The following is an 18,659-nucleotide window of genomic DNA, read 5'->3' on the forward strand; positions in this document are numbered from 1 at the left end:
AAAAGGAACCACACAATTAGGGTACCGTAAAAGCATTGCCAACGTGTATGTTAATAGTATAAAATATATGGAAATAATGTAAAATGCATACCTCCCATATTATAACAAATATTGGTCTTTTCATAAATTGCCGAATGTGCTAACGTTAACACATTGCGTGTTGTTTAAGTAAAGTCATAAATTACTCCCTCGAGCTTTTGGAGAGAACGAAGATAAGACACATACCAAGGTGGCTCTTGGTTAGTCGTGGAAGTCTCACTTCCACTTGCAGGTCTCATATATATCTTAGATGGTCCACTGAATCAGGTTTTGGGTAGCAGACTAACGCAGCTTTTAGAATTGAATAATATAGTTTTAGGAGATAACTAGGTACAGATTTTGTGCCTTTACAAATGGAAATTGAAATTTGTGCTGCAGAATAGAAATGAAAGAGACGTATGAGAAAATAAAATAAGTATGGCCAAAGGGGCGATCGAAGCCACGAACTTCGCATGGTCAACGTGTGTGTTATCATTATAAAAATCTATTGAACCAATGTAAAATGCATAATTCGGAAATTATAAAAGAAAACATATCTTACTATCCTCTTGGACACTTCAATATACAGTTTGACAATATGATTTCAGCAAAAATTGTTGAGGTTAAACAGTTGCTATGCTCTATACTGATTTCTATGAATGTGCATTCTTATTACCAACTGATTGGGAAATGAACATTGGCAGTATGGTAAGTTAAAATAATAATTTACCAAAGTTCATCAACTTCATTTTTATTTAGAACACACTATAAAGTATAACGTGATAAGAAATATAATAGCAGCAATCGCTAAGCAATCTGTAATATTTGGCGAAACGACAGGCAACCATGATGATAATTATGAAACAAATGAAGTAGACATGCCTACAGTATCCAGAAACTAGTGTGCCTCATGGTGGGAAATCTACAGATCACGAAGCTAATAGGCAAGGTTTTATCATGTTGACTACGCTTTCAGGAGTTATCTGATGCAAATTCAGCTCTAGCATATTTACTATCTAGCATCCCGCCCTAAAGCCCTGATCGATTCAAATTGACCAGTAAATTATTACCTACTACTGGAACTAACATATGAACTACTGCTACACCTAGCAGTTTTAATAATGATAATATTAATAATAATAGTAAGAGTAAATTTATCGTCAAGAAAGAAAAAGAGACAAGCCTAACTCGGAATGATTAAAAACAGATCTCCACTGTCATACTGTAACGCATCAAGGGTGAAGACCAAATAAAAAGGAATATATGGACAGCTCACGCCTTCTTCAGCTACTAGATGTCTCCAATGTATTGTAGTGTCAAGAAATGGTGTGTTCACGACAACCGTTCTTATTTAGATTATAAAAGCACAAAACAAAACAATTATAAAAGCCAAAACATGTTATTATACAACGTCCAGGCTTGTATGTGTTTTCTCACAAAATTTAGTTGTCAAAATAATGAAATATAATATTTTAAAATATGCAGACCATATATTTGATGGTCAATGGCTTGTGAAAATCAGCATAAATATTCAATTTATCATAATTCGCATAACCCCTAATTCAAATAATCCCATTTCCAAACTAATCTTGCACAGAAAAGTAAGTTAATAGTTTTCCAAATTTGTTCATTTTGACGCACCGAAGTGGTAATGATGTTGTGCATCCAGTCAAAGTTCGGAACCATAGCCAGGTTTGCGTTATAGAGTTCAATGCTAAATAAGTTAGATGCACAGTCTGGAACCGGATGCAAATAGTGTGTCGCCTTTGTTGGCTGAGGCACAGTTTGTCCTTTACAGCAACGTGGACATAGAATACAATTTATTTTGCTATATGTTCACTACATTTGTTTCTCAATACTGACCTTTCCACTGTGTGACAATCAATACAATCATATGTTAATTTAAGATACCGTCAAAGATGATATCACGGTGAAGTTCTTGTCAAAGGTTGACCTGCATTTGTTTGAGAGGCTGGACTGTCAACAGAGCAGCATGTAAATAGAACACAAATTTCACTTCAGGAAAATCACCAAAGCCTTATAACACACTAGTCACTGTCGCCAAAATACAAAGAGAAAACCACACCTAGAACTCATATTCTTCAGAATAAACAATTACCTTTAAATCCCTACAAGAAATGCATATATATAACTCTTCTATCCCCACCAAAATGAGAGGAAAAAATGTACTGAAAATAGACGAAAACTGCTAGAACTACAATGGTGGGTACTGAACTCGAAGTGCTAATTGTGACCTGATTCCAAATAGTCTGGGACTGAATGTCAATAGTGTGTCGAGTAGGTTAAATGCGACAATGTGTGTCGTTTTGTATTTCTATCATAACTAATTTTAGAAAGCCCTGTTAGGGTTTTGTTATGTCGATCAATTCCAGATAAAGCGTTATTGAACTCACCAACCAAGATAGCGCTATCGCTAGTATTGTTATGCAAATATGTGTTTGATCTCATTAAAAGGTATACCTTACTCGCACAAGATTTGTAGCATAAATATTGATGAAATCAACCACTCTTCATCAAGATCTATTTAAATGTAAAATTCTACCCTTATGAAACATTTCATGTGCCACTTGATTTTTCACCTCTCTCACTACTAAAACATCAACACCAGCCCTCCTAATGACGGCATTGCTATCAAATATGTCACCATTACAAATCTCATTTTCTCTGATACATTCAGTAAACTCATCATCCCAAAAGGCTTCTTGCAATAATAAAATATGGCCTCTTATATTTTAGAAATATTTCTAAAACAGACTTTCGCTTATTCAAATCTAGCATGCCGTTTACAATTAGAGATACAATATATAAGGCCATTATAATGATTAGTGTGTTTAAAGTATTAAATTATGTCGCATGTTTTATCATTTCCATGAATACTAGAAATTATTTAATGGATTTGAGACGCATGCTATTCGTTTTCAGTCTAGGTACTGGATTAAACCGTCTTCTCCAACTGTGTATGACTTTGAAAGTGTCTATATCAGTACTGTTATTTCCATTTCCGTTTACCTGAAAACTCTGAACATCGTTTGCCTTTCAACAGCGACTTCAACTACCATCCTACTGTCATCACTTCCTGGATCCGTCACCGATCTATCACTAACAGTACGCCTGTTGTTTCGTTCTTCCTCCGATTCTATTTCTTGTTCGGTCTTATCGACTCTGCTTCCCACAGTTTCCTCCCCTCTTTCTTCACTATAATTATCCTGTATTTAATTCTCAACGTCTTCTTCATCATCTTCGGCAAGCTGTAACTCCAATGATTGTTCCTCCCTCTTAGCATCACCAATCTGCGGATTCACTTCCACAATGTCCTCTCTGTAACATGTACATGTTTGGGCTTCCTTGTGGCATTTGTCGCATATCCTTCATTGACACATAAAGAAAACCTTCCACAACTGTCAAATCTTTGCCGTTTGCTATTCATAGCTACATGGCCCTTCTCCCCACACTTATAGCACATAAAATCCAGTCACCTTTTCATAAGCTGGCTCGGATCTAGACATCGAGAACACACCTGTACTTTATTACTGTGCAATACCCCAAAATATGTTTATTATTTATTTTCATGTTTGCCTAAAGTTCTAACTGATAGCTTTCTATATTAGGTTTAAGGTAAACTTATGAATTACTCCTCGTGCTCACTGCTATAACGAAGATAAGACACATACCAAAGTGTGCTTCAGCTGATTGTGGATCTTTCACTTCACCCTCTAGATCTCAAATATAACGTATATTGAATCATGATTTTGGTAACATAAAGTTTTGATTATGAATTGTTAAACTTTTAAAAAATAATAGCACAGACTTTATTTCGTTACTCCAGATAAGAAATGAAAGAGAAGGAGAAAAAAATAAAGGTAAATAAAGAAATAGAGAGGAAAATAGTAACGAAAATAAAAACTATTGGCCACAGGGGGGATCGAACCCACGACCTTCGCGTTATTAGCACGACGCTCTAACCAACTGAGCTATGCGGCCACTTGCTAATCAAAATCCTCCTACACAATCTAGAAATACAGATGGAGTACATACTTTCACACAATGAATGATTAGCAAAAGGAACCACACAATTAGGGTACGTAAAAGCATTGCCAACGTGTATGTTAATAGTATAAAATATATGGAAATAATGTAAAATGCATAACTCCCATATTATAACAAATATTGGTCTTTTCATAATTGCCGAATGTGCTAACGTTAACACATTGCGTGTTGTTTTAAGTAAAGTCATAAATTACTCCTCGAGCTTTTGGAGAGAACGAAGATAAGACACATACCAAGGTGGCTCTTGGTTAGTCGTGGATGTCTCACTTCCACTTGCAGGTCTCATATATATCTTAGATGGTCCACTGAATCAGGTTTTGGGTAGCAGACTAACGCAGCTTTTAGAATTGAATAATATAGTTTTAGGAGATAACTAGGTACAGATTTTGTGCCTTTACAAATGGAAATTGAAATTTGTGCTGCAGAATAGAAATGAAAGAGACGTATGAGAAAATAAAATAAGTATGGCCAAAGGGGCGATCGAAGCCACGAACTTCGCATGGTCAACGTGTGTGTTATCATTATAAAAATCTATTGAACCAATGTAAAATGCATAATTCGGAAATTATAAAAGAAAACATATCTTACTATCCTCTTGGACACTTCAATATACAGTTTGACAATATGATTTCAGCAAAAATTGTTGAGGTTAAACAGTTGCTATGCTCTATACTGATTTCTATGAATGTGCATTCTTATTACCAACTGATTGGGAAATGAACATTGGCAGTATGGTAAGTTAAAATAATAATTTACCAAAGTTCATCAACTTCATTTTTATTTAGAACACACTATAAAGTATAACGTGATAAGAAATATAATAGCAGCAATCGCTAAGCAATCTGTAATATTTGGCGAAACGACAGGCAACCATGATGATAATTATGAAACAAATGAAGTAGACATGCCTACAGTATCCAGAAACTAGTGTGCCTCATGGTGGGAAATCTACAGATCACGAAGCTAATAGGCAAGGTTTTATCATGTTGACTACGCTTTCAGGAGTTATCTGATGCAAATTCAGCTCTAGCATATTTACTATCTAGCATCCCGCCCTAAAGCCCTGATCGATTCAAATTGACCAGTAAATTATTACCTACTACTGGAACTAACATATGAACTACTGCTACACCTAGCAGTTTTAATAATGATAATATTAATAATAATAGTAAGAGTAAATTTATCGTCAAGAAAGAAAAAGAGACAAGCCTAACTCGGAATGATTAAAAACAGATCTCCACTGTCATACTGTAACGCATCAAGGGTGAAGACCAAATAAAAAGGAATATATGGACAGCTCACGCCTTCTTCAGCTACTAGATGTCTCCAATGTATTGTAGTGTCAAGAAATGGTGTGTTCACGACAACCGTTCTTATTTAGATTATAAAAGCACAAAACAAAACAATTATAAAAGCCAAAACATGTTATTATACAACGTCCAGGCTTGTATGTGTTTTCTCACAAAATTTAGTTGTCAAAATAATGAAATATAATATTTTAAAATATGCAGCCCATATATTTGATGGTCAATGGCTTGTGAAAATCAGCATAAATATTCAATTTATCATAATTCGCATAACCCCTAATTCAAATAATCCCATTTCCAAACTAATCTTGCACAGAAAAGTAAGTTAATAGTTTTCCAAATTTGTTCATTTTGACGCACCGAAGTGGTAATGATGTTGTGCATCCAGTCAAAGTTCGGAACCATAGCCAGGTTTGCGTTATAGAGTTCAATGCTAAATAAGTTAGATGCACAGTCTGGAACCGGATGCAAATAGTGTGTCGCCTTTGTTGGCTGAGGCACAGTTTGTCCTTTACAGCAACGTGGACATAGAATACAATTTATTTTGCTATATGTTCACTACATTTGTTTCTCAATACTGACCTTTCCACTGTGTGACAATCAATACAATCATATGTTAATTTAAGATACCGTCAAAGATGATATCACGGTGAAGTTCTTGTCAAAGGTTGACCTGCATTTGTTTGAGAAGCTGGACTGTCAACAGAGCAGCATGTAAATAGAACACAAATTTCACTTCAGGAAAATCACCAAAGTCTTATAACACACTAGTCACTGTCGCCAAAATACAAAGAGAAAACCACACCTAGAACTCATATTCTTCAGAATAAACAATTACCTTTAAATCCCTACAAGAAATGCATATATATAACTCTTCTATCCCCACCAAAATGAGAGGAAAAAATGTACTGAAAATAGACGAAAACTGCTAGAACTACAATGGTGGGTACTGAACTCGAAGTGCTAATTGTGACCTGATTCCAAATAGTCTGGGACTGAATGTCAATAGTGTGTCGAGTAGGTTAAATGCGACAATGTGTGTCGTTTTGTATTTCTATCATAACTAATTTTAGAAAGCCCTGTTAGGGTTTTGTTATGTCGATCAATTCCAGATAAAGCGTTATTGAACTCACCAACCAAGATAGCGCTATCGCTAGTATTGTTATGCAAATATGTGTTTGATCTCATTAAAAGGTATACCTTACTCGCACAAGATTTGTAGCATAAATATTGATGAAATCAACCACTCTTCATCAAGATCTATTTAAATGTAAAATTCTACCCTTATGAAACATTTCATGTGCCACTTGATTTTTCACCTCTCTCACTACTAAAACATCAACACCAGCCCTCCTAATGACGGCATTGCTATCAAATATGTCACCATTACAAATCTCATTTTCTCTGATACATTCAGTAAACTCATCATCCCAAAAGGCTTCTTGCAATAATAAAATATGGCCTCTTATATTTTAGAAATATTTCTAAAACAGACTTTCGCTTATTCAAATCTAGCATGCCGTTTACAATTAGAGATACAATATATAAGGCCATTATAATGATTAGTGTGTTTAAAGTATTAAATTATGTCGCATGTTTTATCATTTCCATGAATACTAGAAATTATTTAATGGATTTGAGACGCATGCTATTCGTTTTCAGTCTAGGTACTGGATTAAACCGTCTTCTCCAACTGTGTATGACTTTGAAAGTGTCTATATCAGTACTGTTATTTCCATTTCCGTTTACCTGAAAACTCTGAACATCGTTTGCCTTTCAACAGCGACTTCAACTACCATCCTACTGTCATCACTTCCTGGATCCGTCACCGATCTATCACTAACAGTACGCCTGTTGTTTCGTTCTTCCTCCGATTCTATTTCTTGTTCGGTCTTATCGACTCTGCTTCCCACAGTTTCCTCCCCTCTTTCTTCACTATAATTATCCTGTATTTAATTCTCAACGTCTTCTTCATCATCTTCGGCAAGCTGTAACTCCAATGATTGTTCCTCCCTCTTAGCATCACCAATCTGCGGATTCACTTCCACAATGTCCTCTCTGTAACATGTACATGTTTGGGCTTCCTTGTGGCATTTGTCGCATATCCTTCATTGACACATAAAGAAAACCTTCCACAACTGTCAAATCTTTGCCGTTTGCTATTCATAGCTACATGGCCCTTCTCCCCACACTTATAGCACATAAAATCCAGTCACCTTTTCATAAGCTGGCTCGGATCTAGACACCGAGAACACACCTGTACTTTATTACTGTGCAATACCCCAAAATATGTTTTTTATTTATTTTCATGTTTGCCTAAAGTTCTAACTGATAGCTTTCTATATTAGGTTTAAGGTAAACTTATGAATTACTCCTCGTGCTCACTGCTATAACGAAGATAAGACACATACCAAAGTGTGCTTCAGCTGATTGTGGATCTTTCACTTCACCCTCTAGATCTCAAATATAACGTATATTGAATCATGATTTTGGTAACATAAAGTTTTGATTATGAATTGTTAAACTTTTAAAAAATAATAGCACAGACTTTATTTCGTTACTCCAGATAAGAAATGAAAGAGAAGGAGAAAAAAATAAAGGTAAATAAAGAAATAGAGAGGAAAATAGTAACGAAAATAAAAACTATTGGCCACAGGGGGGATCGAACCCACGACCTTCGCGTTATTAGCACGACGCTCTAACCAACTGAGCTATGCGGCCACTTGCTAATCAAAATCCTCCTACACAATCTAGAAATACAGATGGAGTACATACTTTCACACAATGAATGATTAGCAAAAGGAACCACACAATTAGGGTACGTAAAAGCATTGCCAACGTGTATGTTAATAGTATAAAATATATGGAAATAATGTAAAATGCATAACTCCCATATTATAACAAATATTGGTCTTTTCATAATTGCCGAATGTGCTAACGTTAACACATTGCGTGTTGTTTTAAGTAAAGTCATAAATTACTCCTCGAGCTTTTGGAGAGAACGAAGATAAGACACATACCAAGGTGGCTCTTGGTTAGTCGTGGATGTCTCACTTCCACTTGCAGGTCTCATATATATCTTAGATGGTCCACTGAATCAGGTTTTGGGTAGCAGACTAACGCAGCTTTTAGAATTGAATAATATAGTTTTAGGAGATAACTAGGTACAGATTTTGTGCCTTTACAAATGGAAATTGAAATTTGTGCTGCAGAATAGAAATGAAAGAGACGTATGAGAAAATAAAATAAGTATGGCCAAAGGGGCGATCGAAGCCACGAACTTCGCATGGTCAACGTGTGTGTTATCATTATAAAAATCTATTGAACCAATGTAAAATGCATAATTCGGAAATTATAAAAGAAAACATATCTTACTATCCTCTTGGACACTTCAATATACAGTTTGACAATATGATTTCAGCAAAAATTGTTGAGGTTAAACAGTTGCTATGCTCTATACTGATTTCTATGAATGTGCATTCTTATTACCAACTGATTGGGAAATGAACATTGGCAGTATGGTAAGTTAAAATAATAATTTACCAAAGTTCATCAACTTCATTTTTATTTAGAACACACTATAAAGTATAACGTGATAAGAAATATAATAGCAGCAATCGCTAAGCAATCTGTAATATTTGGCGAAACGACAGGCAACCATGATGATAATTATGAAACAAATGAAGTAGACATGCCTACAGTATCCAGAAACTAGTGTGCCTCATGGTGGGAAATCTACAGATCACGAAGCTAATAGGCAAGGTTTTATCATGTTGACTACGCTTTCAGGAGTTATCTGATGCAAATTCAGCTCTAGCATATTTACTATCTAGCATCCCGCCCTAAAGCCCTGATCGATTCAAATTGACCAGTAAATTATTACCTACTACTGGAACTAACATATGAACTACTGCTACACCTAGCAGTTTTAATAATGATAATATTAATAATAATAGTAAGAGTAAATTTATCGTCAAGAAAGAAAAAGAGACAAGCCTAACTCGGAATGATTAAAAACAGATCTCCACTGTCATACTGTAACGCATCAAGGGTGAAGACCAAATAAAAAGGAATATATGGACAGCTCACGCCTTCTTCAGCTACTAGATGTCTCCAATGTATTGTAGTGTCAAGAAATGGTGTGTTCACGACAACCGTTCTTATTTAGATTATAAAAGCACAAAACAAAACAATTATAAAAGCCAAAACATGTTATTATACAACGTCCAGGCTTGTATGTGTTTTCTCACAAAATTTAGTTGTCAAAATAATGAAATATAATATTTTAAAATATGCAGCCCATATATTTGATGGTCAATGGCTTGTGAAAATCAGCATAAATATTCAATTTATCATAATTCGCATAACCCCTAATTCAAATAATCCCATTTCCAAACTAATCTTGCACAGAAAAGTAAGTTAATAGTTTTCCAAATTTGTTCATTTTGACGCACCGAAGTGGTAATGATGTTGTGCATCCAGTCAAAGTTCGGAACCATAGCCAGGTTTGCGTTATAGAGTTCAATGCTAAATAAGTTAGATGCACAGTCTGGAACCGGATGCAAATAGTGTGTCGCCTTTGTTGGCTGAGGCACAGTTTGTCCTTTACAGCAACGTGGACATAGAATACAATTTATTTTGCTATATGTTCACTACATTTGTTTCTCAATACTGACCTTTCCACTGTGTGACAATCAATACAATCATATGTTAATTTAAGATACCGTCAAAGATGATATCACGGTGAAGTTCTTGTCAAAGGTTGACCTGCATTTGTTTGAGAAGCTGGACTGTCAACAGAGCAGCATGTAAATAGAACACAAATTTCACTTCAGGAAAATCACCAAAGTCTTATAACACACTAGTCACTGTCGCCAAAATACAAAGAGAAAACCACACCTAGAACTCATATTCTTCAGAATAAACAATTACCTTTAAATCCCTACAAGAAATGCATATATATAACTCTTCTATCCCCACCAAAATGAGAGGAAAAAATGTACTGAAAATAGACGAAAACTGCTAGAACTACAATGGTGGGTACTGAACTCGAAGTGCTAATTGTGACCTGATTCCAAATAGTCTGGGACTGAATGTCAATAGTGTGTCGAGTAGGTTAAATGCGACAATGTGTGTCGTTTTGTATTTCTATCATAACTAATTTTAGAAAGCCCTGTTAGGGTTTTGTTATGTCGATCAATTCCAGATAAAGCGTTATTGAACTCACCAACCAAGATAGCGCTATCGCTAGTATTGTTATGCAAATATGTGTTTGATCTCATTAAAAGGTATACCTTACTCGCACAAGATTTGTAGCATAAATATTGATGAAATCAACCACTCTTCATCAAGATCTATTTAAATGTAAAATTCTACCCTTATGAAACATTTCATGTGCCACTTGATTTTTCACCTCTCTCACTACTAAAACATCAACACCAGCCCTCCTAATGACGGCATTGCTATCAAATATGTCACCATTACAAATCTCATTTTCTCTGATACATTCAGTAAACTCATCATCCCAAAAGGCTTCTTGCAATAATAAAATATGGCCTCTTATATTTTAGAAATATTTCTAAAACAGACTTTCGCTTATTCAAATCTAGCATGCCGTTTACAATTAGAGATACAATATATAAGGCCATTATAATGATTAGTGTGTTTAAAGTATTAAATTATGTCGCATGTTTTATCATTTCCATGAATACTAGAAATTATTTAATGGATTTGAGACGCATGCTATTCGTTTTCAGTCTAGGTACTGGATTAAACCGTCTTCTCCAACTGTGTATGACTTTGAAAGTGTCTATATCAGTACTGTTATTTCCATTTCCGTTTACCTGAAAACTCTGAACATCGTTTGCCTTTCAACAGCGACTTCAACTACCATCCTACTGTCATCACTTCCTGGATCCGTCACCGATCTATCACTAACAGTACGCCTGTTGTTTCGTTCTTCCTCCGATTCTATTTCTTGTTCGGTCTTATCGACTCTGCTTCCCACAGTTTCCTCCCCTCTTTCTTCACTATAATTATCCTGTATTTAATTCTCAACGTCTTCTTCATCATCTTCGGCAAGCTGTAACTCCAATGATTGTTCCTCCCTCTTAGCATCACCAATCTGCGGATTCACTTCCACAATGTCCTCTCTGTAACATGTACATGTTTGGGCTTCCTTGTGGCATTTGTCGCATATCCTTCATTGACACATAAAGAAAACCTTCCACAACTGTCAAATCTTTGCCGTTTGCTATTCATAGCTACATGGCCCTTCTCCCCACACTTATAGCACATAAAATCCAGTCACCTTTTCATAAGCTGGCTCGGATCTAGACACCGAGAACACACCTGTACTTTATTACTGTGCAATACCCCAAAATATGTTTTTTATTTATTTTCATGTTTGCCTAAAGTTCTAACTGATAGCTTTCTATATTAGGTTTAAGGTAAACTTATGAATTACTCCTCGTGCTCACTGCTATAACGAAGATAAGACACATACCAAAGTGTGCTTCAGCTGATTGTGGATCTTTCACTTCACCCTCTAGATCTCAAATATAACGTATATTGAATCATGATTTTGGTAACATAAAGTTTTGATTATGAATTGTTAAACTTTTAAAAAATAATAGCACAGACTTTATTTCGTTACTCCAGATAAGAAATGAAAGAGAAGGAGAAAAAAATAAAGGTAAATAAAGAAATAGAGAGGAAAATAGTAACGAAAATAAAAACTATTGGCCACAGGGGGGATCGAACCCACGACCTTCGCGTTATTAGCACGACGCTCTAACCAACTGAGCTATGCGGCCACTTGCTAATCAAAATCCTCCTACACAATCTAGAAATACAGATGGAGTACATACTTTCACACAATGAATGATTAGCAAAAGGAACCACACAATTAGGGTACGTAAAAGCATTGCCAACGTGTATGTTAATAGTATAAAATATATGGAAATAATGTAAAATGCATAACTCCCATATTATAACAAATATTGGTCTTTTCATAATTGCCGAATGTGCTAACGTTAACACATTGCGTGTTGTTTTAAGTAAAGTCATAAATTACTCCTCGAGCTTTTGGAGAGAACGAAGATAAGACACATACCAAGGTGGCTCTTGGTTAGTCGTGGATGTCTCACTTCCACTTGCAGGTCTCATATATATCTTAGATGGTCCACTGAATCAGGTTTTGGGTAGCAGACTAACGCAGCTTTTAGAATTGAATAATATAGTTTTAGGAGATAACTAGGTACAGATTTTGTGCCTTTACAAATGGAAATTGAAATTTGTGCTGCAGAATAGAAATGAAAGAGACGTATGAGAAAATAAAATAAGTATGGCCAAAGGGGCGATCGAAGCCACGAACTTCGCATGGTCAACGTGTGTGTTATCATTATAAAAATCTATTGAACCAATGTAAAATGCATAATTCGGAAATTATAAAAGAAAACATATCTTACTATCCTCTTGGACACTTCAATATACAGTTTGACAATATGATTTCAGCAAAAATTGTTGAGGTTAAACAGTTGCTATGCTCTATACTGATTTCTATGAATGTGCATTCTTATTACCAACTGATTGGGAAATGAACATTGGCAGTATGGTAAGTTAAAATAATAATTTACCAAAGTTCATCAACTTCATTTTTATTTAGAACACACTATAAAGTATAACGTGATAAGAAATATAATAGCAGCAATCGCTAAGCAATCTGTAATATTTGGCGAAACGACAGGCAACCATGATGATAATTATGAAACAAATGAAGTAGACATGCCTACAGTATCCAGAAACTAGTGTGCCTCATGGTGGGAAATCTACAGATCACGAAGCTAATAGGCAAGGTTTTATCATGTTGACTACGCTTTCAGGAGTTATCTGATGCAAATTCAGCTCTAGCATATTTACTATCTAGCATCCCGCCCTAAAGCCCTGATCGATTCAAATTGACCAGTAAATTATTACCTACTACTGGAACTAACATATGAACTACTGCTACACCTAGCAGTTTTAATAATGATAATATTAATAATAATAGTAAGAGTAAATTTATCGTCAAGAAAGAAAAAGAGACAAGCCTAACTCGGAATGATTAAAAACAGATCTCCACTGTCATACTGTAACGCATCAAGGGTGAAGACCAAATAAAAAGGAATATATGGACAGCTCACGCCTTCTTCAGCTACTAGATGTCTCCAATGTATTGTAGTGTCAAGAAATGGTGTGTTCACGACAACCGTTCTTATTTAGATTATAAAAGCACAAAACAAAACAATTATAAAAGCCAAAACATGTTATTATACAACGTCCAGGCTTGTATGTGTTTTCTCACAAAATTTAGTTGTCAAAATAATGAAATATAATATTTTAAAATATGCAGACCATATATTTGATGGTCAATGGCTTGTGAAAATCAGCATAAATATTCAATTTATCATAATTCGCATAACCCCTAATTCAAATAATCCCATTTCCAAACTAATCTTGCACAGAAAAGTAAGTTAATAGTTTTCCAAATTTGTTCATTTTGACGCACCGAAGTGGTAATGATGTTGTGCATCCAGTCAAAGTTCGGAACCATAGCCAGGTTTGCGTTATAGAGTTCAATGCTAAATAAGTTAGATGCACAGTCTGGAACCGGATGCAAATAGTGTGTCGCCTTTGTTGGCTGAGGCACAGTTTGTCCTTTACAGCAACGTGGACATAGAATACAATTTATTTTGCTATATGTTCACTACATTTGTTTCTCAATACTGACCTTTCCACTGTGTGACAATCAATACAATCATATGTTAATTTAAGATACCGTCAAAGATGATATCACGGTGAAGTTCTTGTCAAAGGTTGACCTGCATTTGTTTGAGAAGCTGGACTGTCAACAGAGCAGCATGTAAATAGAACACAAATTTCACTTCAGGAAAATCACCAAAGTCTTATAACACACTAGTCACTGTCGCCAAAATACAAAGAGAAAACCACACCTAGAACTCATATTCTTCAGAATAAACAATTACCTTTAAATCCCTACAAGAAATGCATATATATAACTCTTCTATCCCCACCAAAATGAGAGGAAAAAATGTACTGAAAATAGACGAAAACTGCTAGAACTACAATGGTGGGTACTGAACTCGAAGTGCTAATTGTGACCTGATTCCAAATAGTCTGGGACTGAATGTCAATAGTGTGTCGAGTAGGTTAAATGCGACAATGTGTGTCGTTTTGTATTTCTATCATAACTAATTTTAGAAAGCCCTGTTAGGGTTTTGTTATGTCGATCAATTCCAGATAAAGCGTTATTGAACTCACCAACCAAGATAGCGCTATCGCTAGTATTGTTATGCAAATATGTGTTTGATCTCATTAAAAGGTATACCTTACTCGCACAAGATTTGTAGCATAAATATTGATGAAATCAACCACTCTTCATCAAGATCTATTTAAATGTAAAATTCTACCCTTATGAAACATTTCATGTGCCACTTGATTTTTCACCTCTCTCACTACTAAAACATCAACACCAGCCCTCCTAATGACGGCATTGCTATCAAATATGTCACCATTACAAATCTCATTTTCTCTGATACATTCAGTAAACTCATCATCCCAAAAGGCTTCTTGCAATAATAAAATATGGCCTCTTATATTTTAGAAATATTTCTAAAACAGACTTTCGCTTATTCAAATCTAGCATGCCGTTTACAATTAGAGATACAATATATAAGGCCATTATAATGATTAGTGTGTTTAAAGTATTAAATTATGTCGCATGTTTTATCATTTCCATGAATACTAGAAATTATTTAATGGATTTGAGACGCATGCTATTCGTTTTCAGTCTAGGTACTGGATTAAACCGTCTTCTCCAACTGTGTATGACTTTGAAAGTGTCTATATCAGTACTGTTATTTCCATTTCCGTTTACCTGAAAACTCTGAACATCGTTTGCCTTTCAACAGCGACTTCAACTACCATCCTACTGTCATCACTTCCTGGATCCGTCACCGATCTATCACTAACAGTACGCCTGTTGTTTCGTTCTTCCTCCGATTCTATTTCTTGTTCGGTCTTATCGACTCTGCTTCCCACAGTTTCCTCCCCTCTTTCTTCACTATAATTATCCTGTATTTAATTCTCAACGTCTTCTTCATCATCTTCGGCAAGCTGTAACTCCAATGATTGTTCCTCCCTCTTAGCATCACCAATCTGCGGATTCACTTCCACAATGTCCTCTCTGTAACATGTACATGTTTGGGCTTCCTTGTGGCATTTGTCGCATATCCTTCATTGACACATAAAGAAAACCTTCCACAACTGTCAAATCTTTGCCGTTTGCTATTCATAGCTACATGGCCCTTCTCCCCACACTTATAGCACATAAAATCCAGTCACCTTTTCATAAGCTGGCTCGGATCTAGACACCGAGAACACACCTGTACTTTATTACTGTGCAATACCCCAAAATATGTTTTTTATTTATTTTCATGTTTGCCTAAAGTTCTAACTGATAGCTTTCTATATTAGGTTTAAGGTAAACTTATGAATTACTCCTCGTGCTCACTGCTATAACGAAGATAAGACACATACCAAAGTGTGCTTCAGCTGATTGTGGATCTTTCACTTCACCCTCTAGATCTCAAATATAACGTATATTGAATCATGATTTTGGTAACATAAAGTTTTGATTATGAATTGTTAAACTTTTAAAAAATAATAGCACAGACTTTATTTCGTTACTCCAGATAAGAAATGAAAGAGAAGGAGAAAAAAATAAAGGTAAATAAAGAAATAGAGAGGAAAATAGTAACGAAAATAAAAACTACTGGCCACAGGGGGGATCGAACCCACGACCTTCGCGTTATTAGCACGACGCTCTAACCAACTGAGCTATGCGGCCACTTGCTAATCAAAATCCTCCTACACAATCTAGAAATACAGATGGAGTACATACTTTCACACAATGAATGATTAGCAAAAGGAACCACACAATTAGGGTACGTAAAAGCATTGCCAACGTGTATGTTAATAGTATAAAATATATGGAAATAATGTAAAATGCATAACTCCCATATTATAACAAATATTGGTCTTTTCATAATTGCCGAATGTGCTAACGTTAACACATTGCGTGTTGTTTTAAGTAAAGTCATAAATTACTCCTCGAGCTTTTGGAGAGAACGAAGATAAGACACATACCAAGGTGGCTCTTGGTTAGTCGTGGATGTCTCACTTCCACTTGCAGGTCTCATATATATCTTACATGGTCCACTGAATCAGGTTTTGGGTAGCAGACTAACGCAGCTTTTAGAATTGAATAATATAGTTTTAGGAGATAACTAGGTACAGATTTTGTGCCTTTACAAATGGAAATTGAAATTTGTGCTGCAGAATAGAAATGAAAGAGACGTATGAGAAAATAAAATAAGTATGGCCAAAGGGGCGATCGAAGCCACGAACTTCGCATGGTCAACGTGTGTGTTATCATTATAAAAATCTATTGAACCAATGTAAAATGCATAATTCGGAAATTATAAAAGAAAACATATCTTACTATCCTCTTGGACACTTCAATATACAGTTTGACAATATGATTTCAGCAAAAATTGTTGAGGTTAAACAGTTGCTATGCTCTATACTGATTTCTATGAATGTGCATTCTTATTACCAACTGATTGGGAAATGAACATTGGCAGTATGGTAAGTTAAAATAATAATTTACCAAAGTTCATCAACTTCATTTTTATTTAGAACACACTATAAAGTATAACGTGATAAGAAATATAATAGCAGCAATCGCTAAGCAATCTGTAATATTTGGCGAAACGACAGGCAACCATGATGATAATTATGAAACAAATGAAGTAGACATGCCTACAGTATCCAGAAACTAGTGTGCCTCATGGTGGGAAATCTACAGATCACGAAGCTAATAGGCAAGGTTTTATCATGTTGACTACGCTTTCAGGAGTTATCTGATGCAAATTCAGCTCTAGCATATTTACTATCTAGCATCCCGCCCTAAAGCCCTGATCGATTCAAATTGACCAGTAAATTATTACCTACTACTGGAACTAACATATGAACTACTGCTACACCTAGCAGTTTTAATAATGATAATATTAATAATAATAGTAAGAGTAAATTTATCGTCAAGAAAGAAAACGAGACAAGCCTAACTCGGAATGATTAAAAACAGATCTCCACTGTCATACTGTAACGCATCAAGGGTGAAGACCAAATAAAAAGGAATATATGGACAGCTCACGCCTTCTTCAGCTACTAGATGTCTCCAATGTATTGTAGTGTCAAGAAATGGTGTGTTCACGACAACCGTTCTTATTTAGATTATAAAAGCACAAAACAAAACAATTATAAAAGCCAAAACATGTTATTATACAACGTCCAGGCTTGTATGTGTTTTCTCACAAAATTTAGTTGTCAAAATAATGAAATATAATATTTTAAAATATGCAGACCATATATTTGATGGTCAATGGCTTGTGAAAACCAGCATAAATATTCAATTTATCATAATTCGCATAACCCCTAATTCAAATAATCCCATTTCCAAACTAATCTTGCACAGAAAAGTAAGTTAATAGTTTTCCAAATTTGTTCATTTTGACGCACCGAAGTGGTAATGATGTTGTGCATCCAGTCAAAGTTCGGAACCATAGCCAGGTTTGCGTTATAGAGTTCAATGCTAAATAAGTTAGATGCACAGTCTGGAACCGGATGCAAATAGTGTGTCGCCTTTGTTGGCTGAGGCACAGTTTGTCCTTTACAGCAACGTGGACATAGAATACAATTTATTTTGCTATATGTTCACTACATTTGTTTCTCAATACTGACCTTTCCACTGTGTGACAATCAATACAATCATATGTTAATTTAAGATACCGTCAAAGATGATATCACGGTGAAGTTCTTGTCAAAGGTTGACCTGCATTTGTTTGAGAGGCTGGACTGTCAACAGAGCAGCATGTAAATAGAACACAAATTTCACTTCAGGAAAATCACCAAAGCCTTATAACACACTAGTCACTGTCGCCAAAATACAAAGAGAAAACCACACCTAGAACTCATATTCTTCAGAATAAACAATTACCTTTAAATCCCTACAAGAAATGCATATATATAACTCTTCTATCCCCACCAAAATGAGAGGAAAAAATGTACTGAAAATAGACGAAAACTGCTAGAACTACAATGGTGGGTACTGAACTCGAAGTGCTAATTGTGACCTGATTCCAA

The 18,659-nt window shown here is 35.3% G+C and overlaps 4 non-coding genes across 4 annotated transcripts; all 4 read right to left on the reverse strand.

The window, feature by feature from the left end:
• Window positions 1-3,946: 3,946 nt before the first annotated feature.
• Trnai-aau (transfer RNA isoleucine (anticodon AAU)) lies at window positions 3,947-4,020 on the reverse strand. Its single transcript has one exon. It is a non-coding gene; the product is annotated as a tRNA-Ile (tRNA).
• Window positions 4,021-8,040: 4,020 nt separating this feature from the next.
• Window positions 8,041-8,114, reverse strand: Trnai-aau (transfer RNA isoleucine (anticodon AAU)). Its single transcript has one exon. It is a non-coding gene; the product is annotated as a tRNA-Ile (tRNA).
• Window positions 8,115-12,134: 4,020 nt separating this feature from the next.
• Trnai-aau (transfer RNA isoleucine (anticodon AAU)) lies at window positions 12,135-12,208 on the reverse strand. Its single transcript has one exon. It is a non-coding gene; the product is annotated as a tRNA-Ile (tRNA).
• Window positions 12,209-16,228: 4,020 nt separating this feature from the next.
• Window positions 16,229-16,302, reverse strand: Trnai-aau (transfer RNA isoleucine (anticodon AAU)). The gene has a single exon. It is a non-coding gene; the product is annotated as a tRNA-Ile (tRNA).
• Between the last annotated feature and the right edge of the window lie 2,357 nt (window positions 16,303-18,659).

The sequence above is a fragment of the Sinohyriopsis cumingii genome, unplaced genomic scaffold (genome assembly GCF_028554795.1).
Source record: "Sinohyriopsis cumingii isolate HCF-2022 unplaced genomic scaffold, ASM2855479v2 utg003265l, whole genome shotgun sequence".
Classification (NCBI taxonomy): domain Eukaryota; kingdom Metazoa; phylum Mollusca; class Bivalvia; order Unionida; family Unionidae; genus Sinohyriopsis; species Sinohyriopsis cumingii.